This window comes from Dipteris shenzhenensis, chromosome 21 (assembly GCF_047967505.1).
Source record: "Dipteris shenzhenensis isolate YYH24624 ecotype China chromosome 21, Dip_SZ_1.0, whole genome shotgun sequence".
NCBI classification, from domain to species: domain Eukaryota; kingdom Viridiplantae; phylum Streptophyta; class Polypodiopsida; order Gleicheniales; family Dipteridaceae; genus Dipteris; species Dipteris shenzhenensis.
The window spans coordinates 4,909,310-4,937,295 of NC_141616.1; the positions used below are offsets into that span (position 1 = coordinate 4,909,310).

At 44.5% G+C, this 27,986-nt stretch overlaps 1 pseudogene across 1 annotated transcript; it reads left to right on the forward strand.

Moving 5' to 3' along the window:
• Positions 1–1,006: 1,006 nt before the first annotated feature.
• On the forward strand, positions 1,007–27,676 carry LOC147888394 (uncharacterized protein At4g15970 pseudogene; annotated as a pseudogene). The gene is made up of 3 exons (XR_015542977.1): positions 1,007–1,204; positions 1,402–1,788; positions 27,185–27,676. The product of XR_015542977.1 is annotated as an uncharacterized protein At4g15970 pseudogene (transcript).
• The last annotated feature ends 310 nt before the right edge of the window (positions 27,677–27,986 follow it).

Consider the following 27,986-nt stretch of genomic DNA (forward strand, 5'->3'; position numbering starts at 1 on the left):
TCCTTTAAATGTAGTAATTGCAATACATACTAGGTCACAACTCAGCATTCGTTGCACCAACAGTCCATGCTGAGATCGAATTAGCGAGAAATGGCTTTTCCTTCAAATTTGTATGGATGAGCTCTTTCGTCTAAAAACGTCGAAATCGTTCAACGCTATTCCCTCAGATAAACAAGAAGGTTTTGCTAATATCCGACTGTCAACGCTCGGGCTGGAAAATCAAGGGCTTCACTTGCTCCTCAAAATAGTGTTCGTCTGAAGCGAATAGCGCGGGAAGGGAGGGTGGGAGCGTAGGGGAATGCATGCATGGACTTCAATGAACTGCACACATGGATTTAATACAATACAATCACCACTCGAGGCGTGGCCAACAACTAACGTGCAATGCATATCAACCACAACGATTATATTTGTCATTTTAAGATCAATAAAACTGCATTTTCTGCTTTGCCAAATCTGTGATGATGCTAAGGCTACCTAGAGGGGAAGGCCAAAAATGTAAGCAGAGCGCTACCTGGACGGCAGTGCTAAAAAACTAAATATCTGATTTTTCTCGTTGGAAGCCAAACGACTACTAAGGCCTAAGCATTGAAAAAGTGGAGCCTCAACGAATCAAATTACAAATCTAATTTCGCTACGAACCATCAATAAGGGCAGAGTTGAATAACCAAATCCGCGTTTTGTTTTACAAGTCGAATGTATATTCGGGCGCAAAAAATCCAATCGAAGACCAAACGTACACGGAATCCAAGAAATCCAATCGAAGACCAAACGTACACGGAATCCAAGGGAATCCTAAGGCAGATCTGCTACATGAGGGAAGTATTTTAAGTGCGCGATGAAGACGGTCAGAGTAATGGTCGAGGCTGAACGATGATCTCGATGAAATGCTCGAATTACAACTCAAAATCTGAACTCCCATCAAGTTCTCCATAGCCCCAAAAAAATCTCGTAGATTCTTGGTGTTTAGGAGCTCAATCTAGTTTTTAGAATCCAAGAACCAGCCATGGGAGGAGCTGGTCCTTATTACATCTTCTCCATCCTCCGTAACCAAAGGTGCTTGGATTGCAAATCCAACTTCTACTGTCCCTTGAAAATCACAGTTTTCTGCTTTCTGCTTTCCGCCCTGCTGCTCTACCTCTTCTCTTACTTCTTCTTCTCCTCCTCTATAGACCTTTCTTATCTCGAGGATATCGATGAGATTGTAAGTAGTTTCCTCCAACCTCGGACACTTCTATGCTTTGAGCCAGGTTGTTTGTTTTAACAAGTAGATCATCCTCGCCTACCTTCGCTGCATATCTCCTACCCACAATGACTTACAATCTGAAATGTTTTCTTCCTATTGAAAGCATACTGTTTGACTGAACGGAGCTGATGAAAATTATATATATTGACTCTCAGGAGCCACATGAAGTTGGTCTAGACAGGATCTTGAAGGAGGCTGCCACGCCCAACAAAACTGTCATTATAACAAGCGTAAACGCAGGCTGGACAGGCCAGCCCAATTCACTTCTGGAGCTGTTCTTGGAGAGCTTCCGCATTCTCGATAAAAACACAACGGCACAAGGAGGAGACAGGTTGATGCAGCACTTGGTAATTGCTGCAATGGATGAGACGGCTTATCAACGTTGCTTAGAGCTCCATAGGCATTGCTATGAAGTGAAAACTGAAGGCGTCGACTTCTCTGCGACAAAAGCTTTCATGAGTGAAGACTACAAGAAGATGATGTGGAGGCGCATCCGGTTCCTACGATCAGTTCTGCAAATGGGATACAGCTTTATCTTCACTGTAAGTTTCACATTGTGCTCTATCTCACACAAATGCGTAATACTTTTTTTGGGGGGGGGGGGTAAAATGCCGACTTGTATTAAGGGTTGGCCAGACCCAAACAAAAAGAACCTCCTTTACAAAGGTGGGATTTCTTCCCAGAAAGCTCTGCCTAGCAGTAAAATTCACTCCTAACTTGGCAGAGCCAAAAAAGGTGGGGCATAGACTCAATAGCTCCTCTACAAAGAGAGCAAGCTTCCCAAGCTTGCTATGTACTGATAACTATTGCGTCAGAACTTTCCACATCAGGAAACGGAATCATGGGAAACACTAGCCCTGCCAAAGCCTGATGCATCTCATCCTCCCCGAAATGAGTGGACACCTTAGGAAAGGCATAGAGTCCTGCATAAAACTTTAATAACAGTCGGAAACCCATAATTTACGGAGTTTTTTTCCTTTCCCTACTCTCTGGAATTAATAGCAGTATTCAAAAGCCAGCTGTCTGGGACAGTGAACAAGACCTTATCCAAGAAGATTTGTCAGCAAATGATAGCCTATATCTATCATTCCTTTGTTTTCTAGAGAGCTATGCTACTGCATGTAGGTTGACCCATCTTCTTGTGCCCTTGTTATGCAGGCATCGCTAAAATGCATAGAGTTAGTGGTTCTCCGTTGTAGATGATTACTGAGTTCCACCAAATAGGCATACAAGGCTTGTAACCCCCGCTAAGCCCTGTTCTTCCTTTCCACTTTTACCATGATACAAGTTTTTTCTAAGCCTGGCAGAGGCATGTCATACACTTTCACAAGAAAAGGAGAGGAAAGCTTAAGCTGCCTACTCAAAGCATGTCATCTGCCAACCCCTCTTCCTAAACTTTGATCCAAGAACCATGTGTTTTGGAGAAGAGTAGGCTAATCAGCCATTTGCAAACCCATGAAGCAGATTTCACACCAAAGAGGGGACTCCTAATCCTCCTTTTTCCTTGCTGTTATACCCTTCCATGGCACATAGTGGATCTTCCTGCAACCTGGTTCTTCCATCCACATGAATCTGCTGAACACTTTTTTCCAGCTTGGCCCAATGACCACAAGCTGCCCACATGGACCGTAGAAGAGGCCCGTGCATGTCTCACCACAACAGCCCTTGCATTCCAGCCTAACATCTTCCTGTCCATTTAACCAGGTTCTGATTTACTTTGGACTAGAACCTTTCAAAGTGTTGGGATAGGCAGACATCTACTCCCAGTGGGGCACCCAAATCTCAAAAGTCTGCTAGCAAGGTCGAGCATCTCTGCCCAACCAAGCAGCATTGCTTTTGGAAAGGCTACAAACTGAGCCTGAAGCTGAGCAGAACTTGTTGATTCCCTGCAGAAATTGAAGGCCTTCCATTTCAGATGCAGAGATCTTGAGCCTAGCTGAGCAAAGTAGACATTATGTTGCTCTTTTCAAGTCAAAGTGTCCAACAATACTGCCATTTACCATAACTGCAACTGCAGCATTAGAGAAAAGAGGCCTAATACCATCTAGAAGTCTGCTAGCACATCCCACAGCCTTTAACTTCTGTTCTATGAGGCTCATCTAACCTTGCCATAAGTCTTTGTCTACGCCAAGGTTCAGCAGAAGCCAATGACCTGGTTGGCTGAGAGCAAAATCCATTGCTAATGTGAGGTTTAGAACATTCTTGAACATATCCCTGACCTAAATAAACACATGTTGTTCGGGGCATACAAGTATAGGAATGATCCATTTGAGCCCTGATGCCACCACTTTGGCCATGATGGCCGTGGTCAGCATAGTGAGAGGCCTCCAGTCTCTGACAGACATTTTGTTTGGCCTTTTGGGAATAACTCAAATCACCGCAGATTGACATTACTTTGTGAGCATGCCTCTCTCTGAAGCCGCATTGACCATCTTTGTGAAATCAGTAGGTCTGTCCCAAAGGTGCAGGAAGAACTCCTTAGGTAGGCTGTCTATTCTAGGAATCCAACTTGGTGCGTGTCTGTGAAGGCACATGAGCATAGGCCAAGCATCCAAAAGTCCTCATGTGAGAAATGCGAGGCTTACGACCTATCCAAGCCTCATAAGGTGTGATAGTCTGCAATGCCTTTGTGGGACATCTGTTCAAAATGTAATTAGCACACATGATGGCATCCAACCACAACTTGTTAGGCAAATGTTTGCCTTTAAACATGCACCTGGCCATCTCCATCACTGACCTATTCTTCTGCTCAGCCACGGGATTCTATTGAGGAGTAGAAGGCACCGTGCATCGAGGTCTATGGGCAGGTCTATGGCTTGCAAGCAGGGCTGGCAGGTGGCAGGACAGCAGCAAAGGAGCTGGACCCTGCATGGAACAAAGGGCCAGCAAAGGGCCCTTATATAGGGATGGTTGGGCTGAGCCAACCAGGTCGGTTGGGCCAGCCAACCTCGTCTGTCCAGTCGGCCCAGTCAGGGCAGACTGGTCGGTATTTTTGCCAGGCCTCAGGGCCTATAAAAGGAGAGGCTTCAGGCCTCATTTCTTATCCAGCCTAGCAGCACTTCAGGGAGCAGGAAGGAGCAACAGAGCAGCAGCAGTTGGGCCTATGACCAGGAGGTGAACTGTGCTGAGGTGCTGCAGACTTAGCTCAGGGAGAGGCTGAACCTAGACTGTGTTCTAGGGCAGAAGGTTGCTGAGATCATCATCACTTGGAGCAGCACAAGTACCAGCAGAAAGGAGCAGCAGGAAGCTTGTCTTGGGCCTCATCACTGGAAGAGAAGAGAGCATACAGTAGCTGCAGACTTAGCTGAGGGTGCTGCCCACCTCGGCTGGTGCAAAGACAGCAAGGTGGAAGGGATCTAGACGGAAAGTCTACTTATGCTCGAGGTGGAGCACGCGGGCTCGAGTCTAGAGATAGCCAGCAGATAGGAGAAGGACCTTGTGGTAAGATCAGAGGACCACATCATTGGTGGGACTCTGGATCTGTCTCTTTTGTATTGTGTCCATATTTGAGGACGGAAATATATATTTTGGTGGTTTCTCTATCTGGTTGGTTCATTGTCTATTGATGAGTCTGCACACCTATTGTATGCACATAAGTAAATAAGTTTGTGATTCCACACCCACACCGCACACTGTGTGAGCTCCTGGGCATTACTATAAGTCTTCCGCTGCGTGTACCCTCTGTTGGGTCATTTCTAACAGTTCAAGCTTTAAGTCCTTCAACTGCTTGCGGAGATAGGCAACCCTTGCCTCATTCCGCACCTGATACAAGGACGCAAGCTGATCCCATGCTTGCTTAGCTGTCTTGCAAGATGGGATGTGAGGGATAATAACCCGTTTCACTAAAAGAGCAATCAGGGCATGTGCTTTGGCATCATGACCATCCCACTGAATCTGCTCCTATGTAGGAGGCAAAGTACCTATAATAGTAGCTGCAGGTGCTCTAGAAATAGCATCAGAACCATCGCCTGAAGATCCATCACCGGAAGTAGCACTAGAGACGGCAGGTGTAGCACCAGAAGCGGTATTACGTGGTGGCGTGCATGATGAAGAAGATTGGATCCTGCCTAGAGAACTCATAACCAAATGCGAGGACTTGAGCTCGGGGAGGCTGCTAATGGCTGTAGGGTGAAACCCTGACCTCCTCTGATACCACTGTTGGCTATGGTAGACAATGGAAGTTCAGAAATGAGTGATAGAAGAGCAAAAACGAGCTGCTGTATTGAAAATGCTGTTACAATGAGTGAAGGCTCAAGAGGGAGCCAATATGACAAAACCCTAGGGCTAAATGCCCTTAGTGGACTAAGTGTCCTAATTGACGTAGGTGGTACATGTACTAACTGTACCAATAGTCTGTGGTACATGTACTAACTGTACCAATAGTCCTAACTGACTATAACTAGGCCTACAAGGCACATACCAAGGAACAAGTGGCAGCTATGGATAGCCCATAGAATGGCCTACAATTGTTTCTCTTCAACCTCTTGAAAAAGGTACCAAAAGGAAATCTCTGACTCTAAGCCTTTGCAGCCTCTATCTGGCCCAAAAAGCGTGAGCCTTCTTTAATACTATATCCCTTAATATTTCTTCTGTTTTTCTCAGGAAACGGTCTGATGGGGTTTCTCTAACAGCCATGAGGCAAGAGTGCCAACATCACATCATTGCAGAGGGTCCTCTCTTCCTTGAGTGGGTATCTTCCACTCTTGCTTTATGCCCTCATCGAAATCGGAGTTACCTAAGTGGGAAATGCTGAGTCAAAAGGGGGATGCTAGAGGGCTTGCAAAGCCTCCCCGAAAGACAAAACTGCCAGTAGATGGGCAGGTGATTAGAGATAGCTGTACATGAGGGACTCAATTTTTCAGATTCTGCAGATTGCTGATATTTGTCAGTGATTGGAACATGTGGAGCAATATGCTGATCCCTCCCATCCCAGGAGACAAATCTCTTACTGAATCAGAAGCTTGGCATCAACTTCCTGACAGACTCGATTTCTTTAGGAGTGTTACTTGAAAAGTTTAACCTGGACCAATAAGTAGGATCCTCCCCTTTTCAGAGCTGCCTACATTGACAAATTTTATGTCACTGGAGCAGACTGTTGGATCCACCCCCTGTTTTTGGTTCTACTATTTCTCAGAGCTGATGCCGAGCTTCTGATTCAATGAGAGTTTTGTCTCCCCTTTCAATTAAAAAAAAAAAGAGTTGAGATTGCCCTTGAGACAGGAGCAGGAGCTTCTCAACTATGAGTTGGCTGATGACACTGCTATTTTTATTCAGGCCTCTTCGCAGTCACTTGATTCTTTCCGGACAGCCTTGGATACTTTTTGCTCAGCTGCAGGGGCACACATTAGTTGGCATAAATCCTTTGGCTTTTGGATCAGTGATGAGGACACTCCAGGCTGGGGAGTTGACATTGGCTTTTCTTGGATTCAGAGGGGTGTTCCTATCAGATATTTGGGATGCCAGGTAGGATTGGGCATCTCTCCAGCATAGTAGTTTGCCCCAGTACTAGAAAGTATAATGAAAAAGCTCCTTTTTTGGAGCTCAGCCAAACTTGACCTTGCCTCTAGAGTTGTGGTAGTGAACCAGGTTCTCTTGGCCATCGCCTGGTTTGTGTGTTCTTGCTGGTGCTGGTCTAGGGATTGCATCACTCAACTAATTAGACCAGTCAGGAATTTTTTATGGAGTAGACTTGATGGCACGGTGATACACTAAAACTTGTTTGCTCCTAGCTTGTTACGTTGAATCACGGGCACAGGCACAAGCATTTTCCTCCCAGCCTACCTCGGTGGTAGCAAGCTCTCAAAAAAGATCCCCTTACGTGAAAGCTTCAGCTTGCTTATTCCCAACGAGCCCCAAAATTCCCTAGATGGATCTAGTATGCCACATGTCTTCATTTTAGGGTCCTTCCTTAATGCATCACTTACCCCTCTCTTGGGATATCATTAAAACCATTTGTCCCTTGGCACATTTCATGCATTTAGGTCCCTTAGCCTTAGATCCACCTAGTCTAGTGCCATGTCACCCTCACTAAGGACCTTGACCTTTATTCCTTTTTGATCATTTACATAAAGCCCAAACAAATATAATACAAACATTGATTCTTTAAAGGAAAATGTCGACTGACCCTTCCGAGGTCATGTTACCTTGACTTGAGCGTTAACATTCCTTCCCTCTTCAGGTATCAGCGTCCTCGATGATAAAGTCTGGGAATACTCTCCGTAACTGGTATACGGATTCCCAGGTAGCTTCTGATAGAGGTAGACCATGCCATGCAACCAACACCGTGGGTATCTTCCGATTGCGTACTTGCATTGTTCCTCGGTCCAAGATTCTTGTTGGTTTGCGTCTTGCATTATTCTCTATCTCCTGAAACAAAACAACACTCTCGACTAGTGAGTGGCCTGTATGCAAAAATTTCTTTAAACGAGAAACATGAAACACTGGGTGCACCTTACAACGCTGTGGTAATTCTAATTTATAGACTACCTTGCCTATTCTTTTTAGAATTAACCATGGCCCACAATATCGAGGTGATAACTTAGCACACTCTCCTGCAGTCAAAGAGAGTGCGAAGGAACTCTGAGAAAAACTTTCTCTAGCGGATCAGTTTTCATCCGCATACGCCTTAGCTCTATCCATAGCTTGGCGGATGTTAGCTCTCGCAAGTGCTAGCATCTTCCGCATCTGAACCACAAAGTTCGCGGCACTAGGCACTCTCTAAGGTACTCCAACTGTAGTTGGATTCGCTGGTCTATAACCATAGTTCAGCTCAAAAGGACTGAACCTTGCAGAGGAATGTTTTCTATCATTGTAGGTAAACTCTAACAATGGCAACCACTTGTCCCATGTATGTTGTCTCAATGACACATATGCTCTAAGCATATCCTCTAAAATTTGGTTGATTCTTTCCGTCTGACCATCCGTTTTTGGATGATCCCCACTACTTATTCCCAGCTCAGTCCTTAGTGTCTCAAACACCGCCGTCCAAAAATGACCGGTAAATTTGACATCTCTGTCTGACACTATGGATTTGGGTAATCCATGCAAACGAAATATATGTCTAATAAACAAATCCACCACTTGCAGGGCACTAACTGACTCTCTAGTTGGAATGAAGTGAGCCATCTTGGTAAGACGATCAACCACCACAAGGATAGAACCATATCCCCCTTGTGTCGTAGGCAGACCAACAATAAAGTTCATGGAAATGCTCTCCCACCTACCTAGTGGTATTTCCAAGGGCTGTAAAAGTCCGAGTGGCTTCACCCGCTCCGCCTTACTTACCTGACACGAAAAACAACGTGTTACATATTCATGAATATGCTGTTTCATCTTCGGCCAAAAGAAATCTCGTCTCACGGCATTGTTGAATGACTCTCTGCCTGAGATCATTCTGATTAGATACTACTACCTTGCCATTTCTTTTCAGCATACCATCCCTTATGGCATATCTTGCATAAGTTTGGCCTTTTCTGGATGCCAGGTCATCCTTTTCCCCGGGTTTGAATACATAAGGCTTAGGCCAAAGGCTCTGGACGAACTCGTCCACCTTTTGAGTTTCTCTAATCTCGGTCATTAGAGCACTCTCTAATACCGTGAAACTCATGTTATGCATAATGCGTGACAACGCATCAGCAACTTTATTATCCTTCCCTCTTCGGTACCGAATCGTAAAGTTAAACTGCTGCATGAGTTCTGCCCACCTAGCTTGGCGGCCTCTCAAGTCAGGTTGTTTACAAAAATGTTTCAGAGTATCATGATTAACATCAACATAAAACTCTAACCCATACAAGTAATGTCTCCATGTTTTCAGAGCATGGACAACAGCATACAACTCTAATTCATGAGTTGGCCAATTTCGTTGAGAGGGAGAAAGCTTCTTGCTTTCAAAGGCTACTGGCCTTCCCTCTTGGAGGAGAACTGCTCCTACCGCAATGCCACTTGCATCGGTTTCAAGAAAAAACGGTTTCTGGGGATCAACTATTTTTAACACCGGTCCTGAGACCACAGCTTGTTTTATGGTGTGAAAACTTTTGTCCCCATATAAAATGTACTTTATTTGAGGTCAGATCAGTCAATGGCGATACTATTTCGGAATATCCTTTGATATGCCTTTGATAAAATTGGACAAATCGCAAGAATGATCGCAAAGCGGTCAAACTCTGAGGGATTGGCCAAGTCAGTATCGCAGCCACTTTCTTTGGATCCAATTCTACCCCCTCAGGAGTAATTATGAATCCTAAATATTCAAGTCTTACCATACACAGTATAGTTTTCTTTTTATTTACATAAAGACCAGCTTTCCTCAAAGTACCGAACACTATTCTTAAGTGTTCGTGATGCTCAGTAATACTTTTACTGAATATCAGAATATCGTCAATAAAGTGTACTACAAACTTTCCGATATACGGACGTAGTAAATCGTTCATAAGCATTACGAATGTAGCTGGAGCATTACCAAAAACTTATAATGTCCAAATCTGCTTCTAAAAGCGGTTTTATGCACATCCTCGGCCCTAATACGGATCTGATGGTAGCCACATTTAAGATCTATCTTACTAAAAATTACGGCCCCATGTAATGCATCTAGCAAATCATCGATCCGAGCCATCGGATACCTGTGCTTAATAGTGATATTATTCAATGCTCTGTAATCTATACAGAGGGCGAAGAGTATTATCTTTCTTCTTCTTTAATATCACTGGCGAAGCAAAAGGTGAAAAACTTGGTTGAATCTGTCCCAACTTGAGGTATTCTTCCAGTTGTCTTCGCACCTCCGCCTCTAAAACTCAACCTATAGGGAGGTCTATTTACAGGTTCTGCCCTCGGGATTAGTTCAATCTTATGCTGAACATTCTGCTCTGGAGGTAACCCATAAGGTAACTCATCCCTAAAACAATAAGAGAACTCCTCTGCTATTTGATCAGCTAGCTTGGCCATCTCTCCATTTTGGACAACATCAGTGCTAGCCGAAGAATCATTAATCGGCTCTACCGATGCTGTACAAAGAAACAAAAACTCTTCTTGAGCTTTTCGAATATTCATTACGGAAACCAACGGTCCTTGAGCTATATCTTTTTCACCTCGTAAGACGTACATCACATCATTCATCTTGAATTGATAAATGTGCTTTTTCCAATCTATGGCTGGATTCTTCCTAGAATGCCAAGCCTTACCCAGGGCTATGTTTGCATGAGCAAGCTTAGATTTCAAAATCAAGCTTCTCAGCATAGTTTTGAATTTGAAGCTCCAACTGGGTAACCCTCTGGTCCCATACTTCAGTTGAACTTCCATCTGCCATTCTGACTGTATATGCATAGTCAGATGGGCTAGTCTTTAGTTTCAGCCTCTTTACAAGCTTGGAGATAATTACATTGTGCATTGACGCTGAGTCAAACAACACAATGACATCATGATTAGCTACTTGCCCTTTCATCTTAATTAACTCCGTATCATTAAAGGCTGTATACCCCGTTGTTGCGGGCTTTGACAGGATATTATCAGGTGCACTAGTTACTAACTTAGCAACAGACACACATAACAAAAAAGGTACTGACCTTTGAGAAGATCCTGCTAGCTGAATCTGCATCTGTTCTGCTCCGGGACTTCCCTCCATTTCCACGTCACATTCTGAGACCACCATCTCAGCCATCCGACGATCTTTGTTTCGTGGACAATCTTTCCACTGATGAGGTTGAAGGCATCCAAAACACAAGCCTTCTCTCCTCGCTTTTTCCCTTTGCTCTGGGTTCAAAGAAGACTTCGACCAAGCCCGGGATGCCATTGGTGTTACTTTTCTTTTCATTCCAATGGTGGTACTTGATTTAGGAGTCTCAACTGGTTTCGCTTGCTTGGCTTGACCACTAGGCTGTGAGGCACTCCCTTTGCTAATCCACTTCTTCTTAAACCCAGTTTTCTTCGGGTACCCATACTGAGTCCCAACCTGCACAAACCCACTTGGTCTGTTTTCTTTTGCATCCTCATAGTTCAGGGCTATGGCAATTGCTTCATCTAGCGTGTTCGCATACTTAGCCCGAACTTCCATCTTTATCTGATCATTCAATCCAAAGATAAAATCTTTTACTTGGATTGACTGAGGTAGGGGTTCATCAACCTTCATTACACTTTCTCTTAACTTATTAGTGTATTCCGCCACTGATAAATTTCTCTGACGAAGGTTTCGATACTGATCCCAAGATCGGGATGCTTCGTCAGGAGGTAAGAAGTGTTTTCTAAATTCCTTTTTAAACCCCTCCCAAGTAATGGATGCCACTCCATCTTTCTGCTGCTTTATCCACCACCTATCCGCTACCTCATTAAACATATGTGTGGCCTCGCGGATTTTCTTCATATCATTCCTGATTTCACAAATGGCGAAGGCCTCGTCCCATTTGTGTAACCAGGTCTCAATGATATCGAAACTACGGTCAGACATCCGATCAGAATACTTTTCTAGCCTATAATTGGCAATATTAGGCACCTTAGCCCTCCTAGGCTCGATCGTACGAACACTGGACTCTGGTTCCATTGGAGATTTACCTTTCTCCTCACGAGATGGTCTAGCAGACATACTATGCATGATTGCCCTACATTTGCTTGTAATTGCTGTGCTAAAATCTGTTGCAAGCATCCTCTAACATTGCAATTCTGCCAGATAGTGTATGACCTGCTGGGTGCGACATCTGCGGGGTCGGCCGGACTCCCGACTCTACGGGATCCATCCTAGAAGCTGCTTCTTCTACTTCCATTTAGATCAATGGGTGTTAAAAAACTTTAAAAAATAAATAAAAAAAAAATTAAAACACCACTACAATTCGAAAGTCCAACTTCCAAATTTACAGCTAACCAAGCATATATCACACTGTAATCAAAACCACTTTTCCCTGTACTAGGGAAAACTTCTGCAATCCAAATTGACTGAAACACGGAGGCAAATAAACAAGCATATGCTCTAACAAAGCTTAGAAGGCATAGAAAGCTCCCTGGTCATATTTCTGCTGCATGAAGAGATCAACTAGTCCCTGTAGTCCACTCTAAATCTGCATTTATGACTTGCCTTGTGACCACAAATATACTGTAGTATCTACCCCTTCACGCGAGCTCATAATCAAGCGCAACCAACGAAAGCCTAGCTCTACGGGCTACAAAGTCCAATAGTTGAGTCCACGACTAAACAAACCATATATACTGTCACAAGCCCAAATTTTGCAAAGCAACCATTACGCTCCTGTTTTTTTAAATTTAAAATCAAAACTCCGCCAACCAGTTACTAGTAGGCTTGAAAATCGTCGAATCTGAACTGTGACTCCCTTTCGACAGTATACTCGACGCAATCAACGATGGTCTTTTAAATAGACAAGACGTCGTTCTTTAATTACTGATCATAAACTGATAGAGAAGATCTGTCCGCCTTCTAAATTATGACGATCGCTATGCTTTATCTCGCTTCAGCCTTTGATGTTAACCAATCTCCGCCAGGTAATCACGACGCTCCTTTAATAGACCTTGTGTCTCGTCATAGTAACGTGTGTAACTCTACTGGCTACCTCACCTTCAATTCGTCAACAGCTTTACGTGAACTCGGCCTCTTAGATCTTGTAGATGTTGTTTGAACACATGCCCATGCGGGTGATGGGATAACTCAAGGCAAACCTGTAAGTAATACGTGCACATAGCACTACCAACGCTCAGACGGTCGCCCCACTCTTGGGATACTTTCATGACCTCAGCCCAAAGCCAAATTGCCTTTCTTACCAAATCCTGCGACAGCTAATTCCGTGTGTTGGGATATCTCAAGGTGTATGCCTCAGGCACACCTTATGTTTCTATGTGTGAGTGCTAGAGGCACAGTTAGGTGCCCACAAGCACAGTTAGGTGGTGGAAAAGCCACATAGGATGATTGAGTGAATCTAGGAGCAGATTGAGGAGATGATTGTGGAGCTTTGAGGTCATCAGTGATGTCAGTGACCTTGTATGTCATGTGCACGGATTGGTATCTGACGTGTACTAGGTACATAGAACTAGCTCAGGTTAGCCTGGGGAGGCTTAGAGCTAGGCAGGCTTGATTCTCGGGTTGAGTGGCAAGGGTACGAACTATTTATAGGTCTTCGCTATTTTTGGCGCCGGGGCCCGAGTCTATAAAAGAGGCCCAGGGGGTTCAGTTCTCAGTGTGCAGTTGGGAGCAAGTCTCGTTCCCAGGTGCTAGGTCTGATCCTGGATTGAGTCGCGGACGCGCGCCTGCATCTTAGCGTAGCCCAAGGCCCAGTGGCAGATCCAGGGCTTCACAGCGCCACCTGGTGGTATGGGACACCAGGCTGGTTGGGATCTGATTGGGAGTTCGTGCCAGTAGCTCAGCTCGTGGCTCGGAGGGGACATCTTCTGATTCGGGATCTTATCCCGTAGATGTCACGGTTGGGTGGTGAGCAGCCTGCTCAGTTCTGATGTTGTGTGTGGTTATTTTGCAGATCAGGGGTTTCAGGAGTGCTGGGTCGTGTCAGTTGGTATCAGAGCCAACTCCTGAGGTAGGAACTTCTGATGCGAGAATTTTGACGGATTTCTCTTCCAGGTATGCCCTAAAATTCGAGATTTCCTGCTGCGTTTTTGCTGACTACCTGGGGTAGAAGGGGTGAAGAGATATCTGGAAAAGGAAGAAGAAGAGGAGTGAGATAGAATCAAAATTTCTGAAGGCTACGGAGAGAAGTTTAGAGGGAGGAGAAAGAGAGCAAAGAAGAAGGAGCGATGTGCAGGACAAAGACTGCAAGGGACGAAGGGATGCGGAGCTTAGGAAGGGGCGCAGTAGGCGAGGCAGTAGAGGCGGGACAGCCTGTGTAATAGGCTGTTCACAGCCAGCGCAATAGGCTGTCCACAGCCTGCGTAACAGGCTGCGAACAGCCTGCGCCTAGGGCTGCGTGCAGCCTGCGCAGGAGGAAGGTGCTTTTTCCGAAAAAAGCACCCCTCCAAAGCTGGAGGGGCTCAGGTGCTTTTTTCGAAAAAGCACCCCTCCAAAGCTGGAGGGGCTCAGCCTTTTTTGGAAGCCCAGCTTCCAAATCAGGCAGCCCTGCACCCTATATAGGTGGGGGCTGGGTGCTAGGCTACCCACAAGCAGCCCCAAGATTCGAGATCTTACCTCGAGTTTCGTGCCCAGCCAGCCTCGTCCTACAGCCTGCGCCCTGTTTCGATCAGCTCCCCTGCATCTGCCCTTGCCTGCGTCAGCCCTGCACAGCTCCCGCAGCTTCTGTACCAGTCTGTACAGCTCCAACGACAGCCGTACAGCCTGTACGGACTGTTCCGCCTGCTCCTATACCTGCTGCTGCTCCGAACAGAGGCTGCGCCAGCACCTGCAGTCACCGTACGGCCTGTGTCAGCAGCCGTACAGGCCACGTCAGCAGTCCGCACAGCTTCTACTGCAGCCTGCGCATCCGGTTTGCGGGTTCGGGGAGGCTCCGGGACTTGTGGTCTTCCGATTCGCCAGATTTCAGCATCTCCTTCCGTCAGCTTCATCTGGGACGGTTTTCTTCTGTTCCATCTTCCTCTGTGCTTCGTTTCAGTCAGTTATTTCTCTCCGTTTGTAATCAAATCAGATTTCAGCCATGTCTGATGCTCCAAATCCCGAGTTCACTATGGGAGAGCAGGACTTAGATTACACTCCAGTGGGAGAGGATGATCAGGGTCTCTATGACGACTTGATAACTAAGAAAGCCTTCAGTGAGTTTACGATTGCTCTTGATGGTAAATTTGAGCAGGTCAATGCTAATCAATCGGGGTTGACACAGCAACTCCAGGGGATACAAGCAACTTTGACTCTTCTGGCTAGCACGGTTCAGGCACTCACGCATGTGGATGCCATGGCTTCCGTGCTAGGCCCGAATATCACTCCGGATCCCTTTCCAGGTGATCAAAAATCAAGAACAAAGGAGGTGGTTGACACTTGGTTGCACAAGTGGCAAGTACACTTCCAATTCCACCCCTATCCAGATGAGAAAAAGATTCAGCTTGCAGCAGGGTTTATGTCAGGTAAAGCCTTGCTTTGGTGGAAAGAACTCCAGCCTAAGCCTGATACTTGGACAGAATTTGAGGGTATCTTCAGGAAGGAGTTCCTGAAGAAGGAAGATGACTACGATATCGTCGGCAAGCTCAAGGCCCTCGATATGTCAAAATTGAATTTAACTTTTGAAGTTTATCTTCAAAGATTTAGGGATCTGCAAACCAGGGCCACTAAAATGGATCCTGTAACCTTGTTAGGTTTTTTCGTGGATGGTTTGCCAGACTCCTATAAGTTACAGATTAAGAATAACAAGTGCACAACATTGCAGGAGGCCATGACATATGCGCGCATATATGATGATACCATGGCCGGAACCAAGGCAACCACAGTTACCGAGACGAGCGGAAAGAACAAACGCAAGTTCTTTCAGCATGCGACTAGTATTGAGGAGACGAAGTCTACGGACAACGCCTCCAGGAAAAGCTTAACTCCTGCGAAGAATGGTAAGGCTCATTTCCTTCGCACTCTCAGGCTCAAGAAAGAAGGCCGATGTTTTTATTGCGAGGAGCGGGGCCACACAAAGAATGAGTGTCCTAAGCGGAAGAACCAAAAATTGGTGCTAGGACCGAAGCTCCAGGCAGGTCCACGTACCGCAGCCAAGGGAGCCAACCAAATCACGATGACAGGTATTTCAGTAAATGTCATTACCTGCCCCCTTTCTTGTAATTGTACCTTTAATAATTTGTTGTTTGGTTCCCATGATCTTTTCCGAGTTTATGGAGAAGTTAGGGACCAACAGGTTCACATTCTCTTTGATCCGGGCAGCTCTCACAATTTTGTTAATTACAAATTTGTGCAGAAGATGGGGCTGTCCACACTACCTAGCGACCACACCTACGAGGTGCAGCTTCCAGCTGGGAAGCAGTTTTGGGATCGCAAGGTTGAAGCGCTTCCCATCCGGATTCAAGCCTACACAGGAGCTCTCACATGTTATGTTATGCATCTAGAGCATGTAGACTTGCTGATCGGGATAGAGTGGTTTAAAACCCACAATATCCAGATCGGATGGACGGAGCATACGCTTTCTTTTGTAGACAAGGACACCCAATTTTGTATTCAATGTGATAAGATTCCCCCTTCTCAGGGGCCTATTGTATCTGCGATGCAGCTTCGGAATATATTAAGCTTCGGAATATATTAAGCAATTCTCATTATGATGTCTATCAGTGTGTTTTGATTCCACTTTCTTCATTTGTTGTTTCGGTAATTAACAAGAATGAATTAAGTGTGTTTGAACACCGGGAATTGAGAATGTTGTTAGATAACTTTAAGGACGTATTCCCAGCTCAACTGCCGGAAGGTTTACCTCCAGAAAGGGCAGTAGATCATCGCATAGACTTAGTCCCAGGGGCTCAACCTATCAGTGTACCACCTTATAGGATGAGCCAGGTAGAGGAGGATGAGTTAGCTATCCAGCTTCAGGATTACCTGAATATGGGCTATATACGCCCCAAGTAAATCTCCTTGGGGTGCACCTGTCCTCTTAAGAAAGAAGAAGGATTCTTCTTGGAGAATGTGTATAGATTATAAACGATTAAATAAAGTTACAATTAAGAACCTCTATCCTTTACCTCGTTCTGATGATTTGATAGACCGTTTGGCCGGAGCGAAGTATTTCACTAAGATTGATTTGCGTACGGGTTATCACCAAATCCGTATCTATGCTAAACACATAGATAGGACCGCATTCCGGACTAGGTATGGTCATTACGAGTTCCTTGTATTACCTTTTGGTTTGACCAATGCTCCTTCTACTTTTCAGCAGATGATGAACGATTTGTTCAGGGATTTTCTGAGCAAATTTGTTGTAGTGTTCTTAGATGATATCTTGGTATATAGTAAAACGCTTGAGGATCATATAGGACACCTCCAGGTTGTCTTACTTGTTCTAAGACAGCATAAGCTTTATGCCAAGATGAGTAAATGTGACTTCTTTATGAAGGAGATCATTTACTTGGGACACAAGATTTCTTCTGAAGGTATTAGCATTGATCTGGATCGTATCCAGAAGGTTTTAGAATGGCCTATCCCTCAGACTGTGAAACAACTTCGTTCTTTCCTAGGATTTACGGTATTTCTTCGGAAATCAGTGCGTGATTATTCACATATCACGGCACCCTTGACCAACATATTGAAAGGTCGTGGACGCAGGTCTACTCAGCCGATCCCTTGGAATGATGCAATGAACAAGGCTTTTGAAACCTTGAAGTTATCTATCAAGGAAGCACCCGTTCTTGCATTACCCGATCCTACCCGGCCTTATGTTTTAGAGGCCGATGCGAGCGGTTATGCGATTGGGGCAGCTCTATTCCAAGAGGGCAGACCTGTAGCTTTTGAGAGTAAGAAGCTAGACGACACCCAGTATCGTTGGCCCACACTGGAGAAGGAACTTTATGCAGTAGTGTATGCTCTCAAGGTTTGGAGACACTACTTGTATGGTTCAAAGTTCCTTGTATTGACTGATCACCAGTCAATTAAGTATGTGTGTGATGGATCAGAATTGAGAGGAAGGAAAGCTAGATGGGCAGAGCTAATGCAGGATTTTGATTTCGAAATACGTTATCGTAAGGGTTCGTTGAATAGTGTGGCGGATGCCTTAAGTCGAGTTAAGTTTGTAAATGCTTTGTCATTTACCGAAATATCCTCAGACCTATTTCAATCCTTGAGAGGGCTATACGCAACTGATAGTCATTTCAGTTCTTATTGGCAGAGAGTCCAGGATGGGAGCTCCATGGTTGACCAGGACTCAGGGATTGTGCCACCTAGGATACAGGCGGCGGGAGGTCAGTGGATGATTAGGAATGGCTTGCTGTTCCGGAATGAAAAGATTTGTGTGCCTGATGTTCTGGACCTTAAATCCAAGATTCTCTGGGAGTGTCATGATGCTCCTAGTGCGGGACATTCAGGTATACATAGGACTCTGTCTCTTGTGAAGCATACCTTTTATTGGCCTAAGATGCGTGCATTTATAGAGAACTATGTAGTAGGTTGCCGAGTTTGTCAGGTTACTAAGGCTGAACGCCTTAGAAGCGCGGGCTTATTACAGCCATTACAGATTCCAGGTAATAAATGGGAAAGTATTTCCATGGATTTTATTACTGGTTTACCTCGAACGCGCAAGGGTCATGACTCTATTTGGGTCATAGTCGACCGTTTGACAAAAATGGCTAGATTCTTACCTACAAGAACAACTATTTCAGCTGTTCAGTTGGCTCACGAGTTTGTGGACCACTTGTTCAAGCTGTATGGTTTGCCATCTGACATAGTCAGTGACAGGGACTCAAAGTTTACAAGTAACTTCTGGACACTTGTATTTGAGCAGTTGGACACTACTCTAAGTATGAGTTCCTCGGATCATGCACAATCTGATGGCAGTACAGAAAAGGTCAACCAGTTGGTTGAAGACATGCTTCGGGCATATGTATCTAAGAGACAGTCTTCATGGGAAGATTATCTACCCATGATTGAATTTGCTTACAACAGTGCAAAGCATTCTAGTACAGGTTACAGTCCTTTTATGCTTATGTATGGGTTTCAACCTAAGTCACCAGTTATGGTAGGATTAAAAGGGATTCAAAATGATGCTGCTAAGAACTTCTTGCAAGACATGCAGGAAATGTTGCAGTTTGCCAAGGAGTCTATTAGAAGTGCTCAAGATCGGGACAGATTTTATGCTAATAGACATCGTTCACCAAGAGAGTTCTCTGAAGGAACGATGGTATATTTGAGAATTCCCAAGGAATCCAAGAGCCTAAGTACTGGTTTGGTTCCGAAATTATCCCCCAGATACTGTGGCCCATTCAAGGTCATTAAAAGAATTGGACCAGTTGCATATCGACTAGAATTGCCTCCTGATGTTAAAGTACATCCAGTCTTTCATGTCAGTAGACTGAAAGAAGTATTGGGTGCAGATGATCAACTTGTTTTTTCTCATGAGATTATAGAAGTTACAGATTTGACTTTTATTCCTCACGAACCTGAATCTATTCTTGAATTTCGTGAAAGACAGATTCGAAATCGTACTATCACGGAATACAAGATTAAGTGGAAGGATCGTGTTGAGGAGGATGCAACATGGGAGACATTACAAAACCTCCAAAGAACATTTCCAGATTTCTTAGCGAACTTAGGAGTGAGTTCTTAGAGGAGGGGGAGTATGTCATGTGCACGGATTGGTATTTGACGTGTACTAGGTACACAGAACTAGCTCAAGTTAGCCTGGGGAGGCTTAGAGCTAGGCAGGCTTGATTCTCGGGTTGAGTGGCAAGGGTACGAACTATTTATAGGTCTTCGCTATTTTTGGCGCCGGGGCCCGAGTCTATAAAAGAGGCCCAGGGGGTTCAGTTCTCAGTGTGCAGTTGGGAGCAAGTCTCGTTCCCAGGTGCTAGGTCTGATCCTGGATTGAGTCGCGGACGCGCGCCTGCATCTTAGCGTAGCCCAAGGCCCAGTGGCAGATCCAGGGCTTCACAGCGCCACCTGGTGGTATGGGACACCAGGCTGGTTGGGATCTGATTGGGAGTTCGTGCCAGTAGCTCAGCTCGTGGCTCGGAGGGGACATCTTTTGATTCGGGATCTTATCCCGTAGATGTCACGGTTGGGTGGTGAGCAGCCTGCTCAGTTCTGATGTTGTGTGTGGTTATTTTGCAGATCAGGGGTTTCAGGAGTGCTGGGTCGTGTCATTGTATGAGGTGCCTACTTAAGGACCTCTTTCTTCTTCATTCTATAAGCAAGTATTCTGATTTTGTGTCAACTCTACTCTTTCCTTTCAGTGTTCCAACATGGTATCAGAGCCATTTGATCCCCCTTGAGCCCATTTATGCCACATCATCATCTTCTTCCTCTTCTTCTTCTTCACCATCTCTCCCTCTTCTTCCAAAAATTTGCTTGAGCTTGTTCTCCTCTGATTCTCACCCATTTCCCATGCCCTTTCTGCTGGAGATCCCTCTTGTTGGGGCGAATTTCGGGCTGGAAGGAATTGACGAAATATGCGCTCTGCTGGTCGCCATTGCACGAAAATCGTCGATTCTTCTTCCTGTGATTTCTCTGCGCTTGCTCCGTCTTTGTCTAATTCCTTTCAGGGCAAGCTTCCCCATACCTAGAGCTACCTTGTGCTGAAATCTGAGCAGCAATGGCTGCATATTGAAGGAGAAAACAGAGAAAAACCAGTCGACTTTGTTCAAGAAGGTGAAGGCAACCTGACGCATATTTTCGCCTCTTCTTCCCAGAGGATCTACTGTGGTATACCAGCTTTCTTTTGCCTCAGAAAGCCCCTTTTCTTTTGCTTTGAAGAGTGTGATATGAGCCCTCCAAGTTCAGCTCTCTAGTTTTGACAGTTTTGACATACTTTTGAAAATGATGCTACATAAAATGCTACTCTAGCATTTTTGGTCTTTTGAAGTTTTCAATAACTTCACTACAAGTGTTGCTTCAGTTTTGTTTTGACTTGCTAGACCTGGTTGTGATTGGAAAGTGTTTATTTCATTCACTTCTATGAAGCATGTAAAAGGAAGCATCATTGTTTGAAAACTAGTCACTACTATTTGCTACATCAAGTGCCTATACTTTGGAAGTATTTTAGTTCTTTTTGCCTTGTAAGAGAGATAGACACTGCCCAATATCTGGGTTAGACCCTCTCATGGCTACCTTATATAATCTTGAGAAGTTCAATGGAAAGGGCTTCCATACATGGCAAATGAAGGTAAAATTTGCATTGATGCGGGAGAACTTATGGGGACTTGTCAAACCTACTCCTACCGCTTCTTCTACGGCCTCAAATGCTGGAGAATCTTCAACTCCGACACGACCGGCAAGGGATCCAGCAAGAGAAGAAAAAGCATATGGTATAATTGCTTTAGCTTTGGGTGATGATTACATACGTCATATTTCTGACTTGGAGTCTCCTTCGGAAGCATGGCAGAAGCTAGACTTGATTTTTGGTGCAAGCTCTCACATATCTAAACTATCACTTAAAATCTCTTTCTTTGAATTAAAGATGGCAAGTGATACTACTTTAGCTGCTCATGTCAACTATATGCGGAGTCTTATGACTCAGTTAGCTTCTATCAACTCTCCTATCACCCCTGATGATGCTATGGCAGTGCTACTTAAGAGTATGCCTGAAAGTTTTGATCACATTGTTAGCACTTTGAAGAATCTTCCCTATCCAAACCTTGAAGGCATTATCTCAGCCCTCCAAGAAGAAGAAAGACATATGGAGCTAAGGAAAGGCAATGACACTGCTTATGTTATGAAATTCCAGAAGGGCAAGTATACTCCTTGCAATCACTGTGGAAAGACAAATCACCTTTCAAAGGACTGCTTCAAAGTAAATCCATGCAAGCACTGTGGCAAAAACAACCATAGTAAGAAGTTTTGCAGAGACAAAGCAAAGACAGAAAATGCAAATCTACTTACAGTGAATTTGCCTCCACAAGATGAGGCATCCCATGAAGATTATGCATTTTAAATCATCTCTATGTATGCTCCAGATCTCTCTCTTTATGTCAAGGTACTCAGCCTAGATAGTCCTCCAAAATGAATGAAAATAAACTATTGTGTTTTGTGTGTTTTGTAAACACCTCTGGTCACCTTATGATGTAGACCATGTGTGTGTTTTGTTCCATGGTACCTCCTGTAGACATTGTGTGCATGTACATGTAGGGGAGATAACCATTGGAAGGTCTTTTTGTATCCCTTTTGTTTACCTTACACCCAAGGGAACCCTTGCTAGCATGAGAACCTAGCCATAGATTTATCCTTGACCACCATGAATGGCATGAGAAACTATGAGACTAGATGTATCCTTGACATAGCCTGAGGCATTTCCTTGAGGGGGGGTTTGTTGGGATATCTCAAGGTGTATGCCTCAGGCACACCTTATGTTTCTATGTGTGAGTGCTAGAGGCACAGTTAGGTGCCCACAAGCACAGTTAGGTGGTGGAAAAACCACATAGGATGATTGAGTGAATCTAGGAGCAGATTGAGGAGATGATTGTGGAGCTTTGAGGTCATCAGTGATGTCAGTGACCTTGTATGAGGTGCCTACTTAAGGACCTCTTTCTTCTTCATTCTATAAGCAAGTATTCTGATTTTGTGTCAACTCTACTCTTTCCTTTCAGTGTTCCAACACCGTGACCACACAGTAGCTCTTGTCGTGCGCTGCTCATCAACGCTACCCAGACTGATGAACTGCCAAATTACGATCTATGTAGAATTCGGGCTCCGTATTGTCCGTCGTCAAACGCCCAGCCAGTCCCAGACCTCTCGCGATACCAAATGATACGCGTATCTGGTACGTCTCTGTTATTTTCCAAACTCGATGAGATCCCAAATTTGCACTCTTATACCAAATGATAGCTATAACTTGTTTGCTCCTAGCTTGTTACGTCGAATCACGGGCACAGGCACAAGCATTTTCCTCCCAGCCTACCTCGGTGGTAGCAAGCTCTCAAAAAAGAACCTTGGAAGGATTTCTTTTTTGGACGCATTCAGGCTTGCACACCTACCTTAGGAGATGATTGGGTGGACAGCCCTCGCTGGATTTTTACTTCTGCCCCACTCAGGTCTCCTGCCTCTTCTCTCATGACTGCCATCCTAAAAGCTTGGGGGAGCTTCAGGAACACTCTTCGAAGGGTTCCGCCCTCTATCCTTGAAGAGATTGATAGGCATCTGATCATTTGGAACGATAGTATACTTGATGAGCATGGCAGATCTATGGGCACTTCCCATTATATGCAGTGGTCTGGATGGGAGAGAGGCCCCACCTACACAGTAGGCACTTGGAAGGCTTTTATCAGGCTACCTGAGGATCAGAGGCTACAGTTGGTGAGTCACCTCAGAGGGGTAGCACGCAAGATTCAGTAGATAGATGCAGCCATCTCGGTGGAATGGACAATTGAGATGCCTATTACTTCCACCACTTGGATGGGAGCTTTTTCGAGGACAGCAGTTCCTCTACAGGTGGTCGCTCTTCGAGGCCTCGGGGAAGATGCTCTGGTCTTTGATGTTGGGGATGGAGGTATACTCTCTAGATCCACGGATGATATTCTTCTAGAGGTTGCCTCTCAGCCTGTCAGGATTGCTGGTTTTGTGGACCATGGAGCGGGCTTGCAGTAGTACTTGGACCCCGACCCTCTGCTCTTGGCCCTAGGATCCTGGAGGTTGTGGTTATATGGAGGTGCACGTATCAGGTGCTTGCAGTGGGACCCAGGAGAGTGGGAGTGGATAGATCATGGGCACCGAGAGAGGGGGATTCCCTTCTTTCGTTTCACGGTTGGTAATGCTAGGAGATTCAGCTGAGCAGTAGAGGTTGGGTTCCCTCCAGAGCCCCCCATTGGGATAGCTTCTTCATCACCTCAGATTTGCGTAGGAATTTCTGGAGGAGGCTCTGGAAATCCCTCAGAAATAGAAAGATCACTCTTTTATTTTGGCTTTCTATTCATGAAGGGATTGCAGTGAACCTGTGGAGATCACGATTTGGGGCTGATCCCACTTGCCCTCGTCATTTTGCAGAGGAGTCAGTGCGACATTGCCTTTGGGACTGCAATCAAGCGAGGATTGTTTGGAAAGGAGTTGCTCGGATACTCAGCATTTTTCATACTTCCCCTTTCTTCATGACTTGGGGCTCGGTTGCATGGTTATCCCTTACTGGGCCCCAGGTGTTTTATGAGGGTGAGCCTTCTTCTTGGGCACTCTCGATCTGCCGACAGGTGATAGAGCCCTGCTCTCTTCAGGAGGTACCACATATTCCTTTCAGAGCTTCACATGTTTCAGTGGACACCTCTTGGGAGATTTTGGCTAGCATTTCCTCTTGGCACATTTGGAGAGCCAGATGCACAGAGGCCTTGGATGGCACCTAGATACACCCCATCACAGGTGTTCACGGGTATTTGGAGTGACATGGCTCACACTTTGATAGCCATATGGGCTAACATGCAGGGCCCTTCACGGGAAGCCTCTTCTAGGAGGACTGTATTTCTTGGAGTTTGGAGAGGTTCTCCCTTTTTCTCCGAGGTTGCTACCGGATTGAGATGGCACTATCATCCCCAATGCTTTCTTTTTGGCTCTTGAGCTTTTCATGCATTGCATGGTGTATGCCATATTCCCGTAGGGAGCTTGCTCTAACGGTTTTCTTTAATACTTAATAGAAGTCTCTTTTTTGGAAAAAAAAAAAGAAAAAAGAAAAAGGGATGGGAGCGATCAGCATCTCGCTCCACCATGTTCATTGCAATCACTAACAAATATACTTTTCTCTAGTTTAAGGAACAATAGAAAGACCCAATCTTTTGGGTCGTTCCTCGGATGTTTTGAGTGTATATGTGGGCAATCGAGAAAGAGAATCCTCCAATCGAAACCTAAACAATAAGAATGCTACCCTCGGTCACGGAAGGATACTTGTGTGTTGGACTTGTTGGAGGCTAGAATGGCCACTCCGCTGAGCCTTTGGGAGGGTTGTGCACAAAGACCTGATACTTAGGGAAAGCTATTTTCAACCGGAAATCATCATTATTTTCTATCTTGATCTCTTGAAGACAAATTATATGCGCTTTGAAATTTTCAGAGCCAATGAGCAAGCCCTCTATTTATTCACTCAGCAAAGACCAGAAAGATTCCAGGAAACCATTGAACTGCAATCAGTTTCCCTCTCTTCTCCTTGGCTGGAATGACTGTTCTATGTGCATCTGACATGCAGATTGTCAAGACCAAGCTTACTCAAGCTCATTTTGAAGAATAGAGAAAGGGGTCGCCCTCTTTTGAGATGGCTGAGCAATCTCTTTGATTCTTTTGACTTCCTGTTTAATTCGTCCAAGAATCTGTTTGATTATTCTGATTTCTCGAGGACAACACTAACACTGTTGGCAGATACAGTTTTTCCCCCTAGGGGGGAGACTTGCAAGTGTTCCGTTTCATGATACCTTTCCTCAGGTATTGCGTCTTCATTCCTGGGGGACAGTGAAGGGTGGAAGAAGATGTTTCAACCCCTGCTTGAGGCATTGAGCTCCATCCTCGTTGCTTTTCAGCGAAGCTCCTTTGAGGGCCTTAGTGGGTGTTTCCCAGCCATCCACTGCTTGTTTTCCCTTCACCACAGCTGTGCGAGAGTCAGCTTTAACAAGATGAGGAGAATTCTCAAGACTTGCTTCGATTTCGGCCCCTCCATTAACTCCATTGGTTGTCTTCATGACCCAATTGTTTGCAGAGGTAACATGCATATGGGAATGGTCCAAAAACGACCTTCTGATTCCAGATTGCCACCCTCCCTGCCTTGACGTTGAAGTCATCAGGCAGGATTCAGAGCGATCCAAGCTCGTTTGAGAAGAACATCCTTGGGGCTCTGGGCAACATGCTAAACTGGTCTAAACAGGCTGGTCACCATCACTTTTTGTCCTTCAAGCCACAGAGGGAGTTATGGGAACTCGACCCAAGCTGGACACCCAGCATGCAAGATTTCTGCAATGGAGAATCTGGGAGGCTAGGGGAAGGCCAATACAATCTAAACACCAGTGGTTTGGACAATGCTAGATTGTGGGAGCTCTCTAACCCCGGGTTGACCAAGAGAACCTGCAGGTGGGGGTATGAATCTTAACTCAAAGGTCATACACAATTGACCTTTCCAGCTCGAAGCAGAAAGGAGGTTCGCCAATGAAAAACAGATAGACTGCTATGGAGGCAAGTTGCACCAAGTCACTGCAAGTGGTATCTCTAGGGACTGTTCCAACTTTCTACTAGTCTCATAAGCTCCTTTGATCCACATCCTCTTGCATGTGCTAGCCTTCGTCATAGCTGAGTCTGCCCTTCACCTCCGGAGTGCTGACAGAAACTCAGTACGAAGACTTTGTATAAATGGATGCTCAAGTATGTGTGGGTGTGTGGATTTGTATGTGTGAGAGCATATTTTTATACTATGGTCTACAACCATAGTTGGGCGTTGATGGTGTCAGTGAGCATGTCATAGTAGCTAGTCCTTGCTATGCGTGATGGAGTTTATGGTTTTCAACCTTATGACTGACTATCATGAGATTGAAACTGCACTATGTTGTGTTTTTATAGGATGAGTTTGGGAATGTTCTTGGGTATATACTTCTCTTGCACTTTCCTTGTCAAGGAAAATTCTTCGAGTGCAGTGTGACTCCTGACAAGACTGTTGACTATGTGCAATTCCCAATATACTATAAGGGCTCTGGATTCATGTGTTATACATCACGTTCCATTTTTCTATTCGTATACAGCATTTATTTATCTTCTTCTTTTTTGATCAACTGAATATTGAGGAACACGTGTTTATTGAACAAAAAGCTGGAGGAGACTAGTGTTATGGTACATGAGGTGATATTAGTGACAAAGCATTTCATTATTTAGGTCCTGATTTGAAAATGCTATGTTAGTTTTATTATATCATCCAGTAAATGAGCATGAGAGTGACTATGAAGATTTGTGTAAAGAATAGTCTTGTTCTTCCTACATAACATCAAATGACGTTGGAGGTGATCAATGAAAGCATTCAATATTTAGGTTCTAATTTGAAAATGCTATTTCAAATTTCATTATATTGTCCAATAAATAAGCATGAGAGGGACTATTCAACGTTTTGTGTGAAAACATAGTCTTGTTCTTCCTACATAACATCAAATGAAGTTGGAGGAGATTGGTGTTGTTACGGTACATGAGGGGATATCAGCAAAGAGCATTTCATAATTTAAGAACTGATTTGAAAGTGCTATGTTAAGTTTTATTATATCACCCAACAAATGAGCATTAGAGGACTCGAGATTTGTGTGAAAATAGTCTTGCTCTTCCCACATAACATCGAATGAAACAGAGATGAGTGTAAATGAAGCTGGAGGAGATATTGCTCTTCTTGCATTCATGCTAACTCCTCATAATGTGTTTCTGTTCAGGATTTGGATATTTTATGGTTACGAAATCCCTTTCCTCAATTCTTGCCTAATGGTGACTTTCAAATTGCATGTGATCAATTCTATGGCAATCCAAGGTCAACAAAGAACAAACCAAATGCAGGGTTCTATTTTGCTCAATCCAACTTACAGACAATTCAATTGTTTAAATATTGGGATCGATCCAAATTGATCTATCATGATGAAAATGAGCAAGATGCATTCAAACACATTAGAAAGAATAGACTTGTGGGCAAGATTGGTGTTAAAATTAGATACCTTGACACAAAGTTTTTTGTGAGCTTTTGTTCCTATTTAACATTTGACATACATGTGGCTACAACAATCCATGCGAATTGTTGTAATGGACTTTCAAATAAGGTAATGAATCTTAAATCTATACTTGACGATTGGAAAGCTTTCAAGTTCAACAATTCAAAGCAAGGTTCAAATCAATGGGAAGGGCCTAATTCATGCTCATTAGATTGGATATGAAGGATATTGTACTACTTGAGTACATATTTATTGTAATCCTAGGGAATATTTTCTCCACCTTCTAATGTGATTTCGAGGTTTGACTTACAAGAGAGCCATCAAGTAATTTGTAAAAGTTTGTTATGGTTATGATTGATCTCCAAGGAAAGCATGCTCAAAATAATAGTATATGTCGTTTGATATAAATTTTCCATGGCACATAAACAAATATATGCATGGATAAATACAGTGTACCCATGTGCAAATACCAAAGGACACACACAAGGTAATCACCATACACAAGTGATAGGCGATGATACTTAGTTGATCC